At 43.9% G+C, this 4,301-nt stretch overlaps 1 non-coding gene across 1 annotated transcript; it reads left to right on the top strand.

Moving 5' to 3' along the window:
- The first annotated feature begins 3,992 nt into the window (after nucleotides 1–3,992).
- Trnaa-agc (transfer RNA alanine (anticodon AGC)) lies at nucleotides 3,993–4,065 on the top strand. Its single transcript has one exon. It is a non-coding gene; the product is annotated as a tRNA-Ala (tRNA).
- The last annotated feature ends 236 nt before the right edge of the window (nucleotides 4,066–4,301 follow it).

Below are 4,301 nucleotides of genomic sequence, written 5' to 3'. Positions count from 1 at the left end.
CACTACCCAGGATAAAAATTCAGCTTGCCAAATAGAACATCGAAGCTTCTGGGAACGAAGTTTTTGGGAGTCTTTTAAAAAATTTTGATGATTTTTTTCTTTTTTTTCCCTTATTATGTTATTATTATCGTTATTATTGTCAGTACTACTACTTCTACTACTACTACAACTACTACTACAACTACTAACACGTACTACTCCTACTAAACCAACATCGACAAGAACCACTGTCACCATTACATATAGATAAACACTGAAACATTGAAAGCAGACAAGAGGAGGGGAGAAAACGCAATCACTGGAGGAGAAAAATAATACCTGCAAGAAAAAAGAAGAAAAAAGAAGAAAAAAAAAAACCCACCTCAGGTATAAGCAAAAAAAAAAAAAAGAAAAAAGAAAAACCTGGAAGACAAAAAAAAGCGCCCGGTTACCTGCGACGCGATATAATGGGAGGCTGTAAGATAAACCCATTAGTGGCCAGGACTCGAGCTTTTAATGTTGCCTTCCCGCGAGAGTAAACCCGCCGGATTAATCACCAAAATTAAAACTCGACCAACAATACGTATGCATCACTTCATTAAGTTTTTGTGCGGATGTCCGGGCACGAGGCACGAGGGGGAAAAATTGATATACACCCAAAGACTCAAATACATTGTGGCTTGATTGGATGCCCTCTCTCTCTCTCTCTCTCTCTCTCTCTCTCTCTCTCTCTCTCTCTCTCTCTCTCTCTCTCTCTCTCCGGCCGGTACAAAAAAGGATCTAATAAATAAACAGTAATAAAAATCTTGCAAGGAGGTACCCACGAACAGGTATTTTTTGGATATTATTTATTGCAATATCCAGATTAAAATGGCGACTGGTTAAGAGTATAAAACTCGCTAATGTATATTCATCCTTCTTTTTAAATATTTTATTATTTTTTTAAGAGTTAGAGGTTGCTTGACATTATTTTAGTCTTGTGCTGACCTCACCTGTCAATCTCGTAAACACAAGATTCCACCGCATTTGTGTGTGTGTGTGTGTGTGTGTGAGTGTGTGTATGAGAGAGGAAGAGAGCTGCTCCTCTTCTCTCCACCCCTCCTCCCGTCCCAGCCGCTTCCACTCCGGCCCTGGTTTTTTTCTCCATTAAGATATTTTTCATGTCGAGATGCCCTGGACAACAACCCCATTTTTCTCCCTGAGCAAGATAGAATAACCAATTTATCGTGTATTTATGAACAAGACACGGCGGCCAAACACACAAAAACCCGCTCTGATTTACACCAAGGTTTAAAAATCGCGGATGATGAACGGGGACTCGAGGACGAAGAAAGAGTTGGCAGAGGAATTGAGTGTTGGGCGCCGCCTGGAGGGTCACCACCAGCCCGCCAGACAGACGTACGATGAAAGACTGATTTCCACGAGATGAGGAATAAAAGGAGAAACCATTAGTAAAAGTTGCCTCCAGAGAAATATTTTTTTGCGCCTTAGTGAACGATGATAGTTGAATATGAGGACTAAGAGCAGGAAGTATTCATAAATTCTACTTCCAATTAATGATTTTTTTTTTACTTTTTGAATAGCAGTGAACGCAGAGATGAATAAAGGATAAGGAATAATAGGAAACACGAGAATAATAAATAAATGAGTTTTGAGCTGTAGTGAAGGAAGTGGACAGTTAAAAGTGAAGAATTAGCGAGAAGCCATTTATGAAATCGCTCCCCGATGTGTGTTTTTTTTTTTTTTTTGAGCTGCAGTAAAAAAAAAAAAAAAAAAGAGAAGAGTGGAACAAAATACGGCGCAAGAGGTTCTGTGCTCAGTAAGATCTGTCTGTCATAAACTACCTGGATGTGTTCTAGGGTATTTTTACTCGGTTTAGACTGGCGATGAGAGCGGCCAAATAGATTCTGACACAAATTGCTGTGGGTTAGTTAGGACTGCTATCTGTAGAGGTATCCATTTATTTGTGGCTAATAACACGTAAGGCGGTCGAGGTCGTAATAGCGATGTTTTGCCCATTCCAAAAATAATAATCACAATGGACACGGAGATGCTCGCCACAAAGATGCTGGGGCAAGATATTTCGACCAGTTTTATAAGTTTCATCAGTGCACCGTAGATCTGCACCACAATTAATGGCATAATCACTTCGGCAGCCTGGGAGAAAAGGAAAAAAATAAAGCAGAACAAAAATCTCGACAAGTGTGTACCAAAAGCGCATCATGTTTGAGTGCGTGGGATGCAATGTATAATCCCTCTCGTATTAAAGGTAAATTAACGTTCATTGCTTTTTGCTGCGCGTTGCCAGATGGGTGTTGGTGCCCTTAATGGCGGTGCAGAGTGCAGAATTGTATATTTCTTTATCATATCTAGTGAAAGGTTGTATATTCGCGGTCGCAGCTGCTAGACGCCGCACGGTGCCGGACGCTGGGGGACGCGCGGGCCTTGTCCACCCTGCCAGATGTATGACCGTGTTTTGGTGCCCGCTGGGACTGCGACGGGTTTATGGTCTTCCTGCGGGTTTTACTTTATCTCGGTAAGCGGTCTTGAGGAGGGAGGAGGGAGAAAGAGAGGGAGGAACTAGATACAGGAGGGTAACTCGAATACTTCTCTCTCTCTCTCTCTCTCTCCTCTCTCTCTCTCTCTCTCTCTCTCTCTCTCTCTCTCTCTCTACTGGATGCTTCATTTATACAGTGACTGGACGGATCACCCACTGGCATCGATGAATCTAGTATTGTTTCACGACATGATGGTTCGGGGCGCCGGGAGGACGACTAAGGAAGCGGAGGAGGAGCAGGAGGAGGAGGTGGAGGAGGAAGGGTGAGGGCGGAGGAGAGGAACCAAAGACTGCTAATGCAAACCTCCTGTGCTTTGGTACGTCGCTTAATCCTGCCTTTGTCGTCGTCTCCCGGGGAAAATTTGCTAACAATGCTTGCTTTGACGCGCCATGAGCCAGACACCAGAACTAACGTGGCGGCGATAAATTCCCGAGCACGGCGGGGGAGGAGGGGGAAGTGGGGCAGGTTGGGGCAGGATGCGAGGGGAGGACAGAGCGGGGACAGGGAAATAAGGCGGCTGGTAAACTGGGCTCGGTGGTGAGGAGGCTTTGAAGGAGGTGTGTGAGGGAGGAGGAAAAAGTGATGGAAAATGGGGATTAAGAGCAGGAGGATTGGGAAGAAGGTGAGGAGAAGGAAGAGGAGGAGGGAGAGGAGGTCGTGTGTTAATTGGTCGCTGCCTGGGGAGAGTCCATGCAAGGGGCCGAAGCGAAATTGTTGATATTGTTCATCCGTTTTGCTTAACTGCGGCGGCTTTTGAGCTCAGCCGTTGGTTACTTTCGTCGTTATAATTCTCGTTAAGATCTGGGAACCGGCATTAGTTTGTCCAAAGGAAGAGGAAGGGAGCTTGGTGTGGTGTGACCTCGCATGCCAACCGCACCACCGCACCGCCACACCGCCACGCCGACCACCACGACGGGTCTTGCAGCGGGCGGTACTATATAGAAGTGACGAGGAGGCGCGGTGGTCCTGAGCGGGAAGACCATCTGTACACCTTGGGGAGGGCCGGGCTGTCATTCCATACCGCGGATACCATACATCTGAGTTGAACCTCTTGGTGGAACGAGAATATAGGAATGAATGGTAAGTAAGAGGGCACGGTAGATATGGAGATAGATAAGAAGATATGGTAAGTAAGAAAATACAATAAATACGTTGATATGTAGCAAACTAAATTAATTAAGGAAAAGGGATAAATAAGAAAGCATGTTAAGCAATAAAGTAACTACGAAGGCACGGTGGTAAGTAAGCAAGTAAGCTGGAAAGAAAGTCAGCTAAGTAAGAAGATAAATATTGCAATATCGTAAGAATGTAATTAAAAAAAAGTATGGGAAAAAACGAAGAATAAGGAAAACTAAGAATGTATGGTGCGCTACAATGATAAAATATGACTCTATGATAACGTCTTCACTTTGTATTTGGAAGTTAGCTGCTTAAACTGTCGCAGCCTTATCAGCTGGGGATGTAGCTCAAATGGTAGAGCGCTCGCTTAGCATGTGAGAGGTACGGGGATCGATACCCCGCATCTCCAGGAACATCTATTTTTTTTTTTCGTAACGATAAAAAGATGACACCCTTGTTTTAGTGTCATGGTAGGTGATCTGTCATATGGAAATTAAGTCTTCCCCGTAGCAACTTCATGTTAATTAATGAGTAAAATGCAAATTTCATCCTTGTTATGCTTTGCTCTACAGGAAAAAATGGTCTACGTTGTTTGCTTAAATAATAGCGTCATTCACACATTGACGGTATCCTACACACACACAC

The sequence above is a fragment of the Scylla paramamosain genome, chromosome 27 (assembly GCF_035594125.1).
Source record: "Scylla paramamosain isolate STU-SP2022 chromosome 27, ASM3559412v1, whole genome shotgun sequence".
Classification (NCBI taxonomy): Eukaryota; Metazoa; Arthropoda; class Malacostraca; order Decapoda; family Portunidae; genus Scylla; species Scylla paramamosain.
This window is presented reverse-complemented; position numbering and strand designations above follow the sequence as displayed.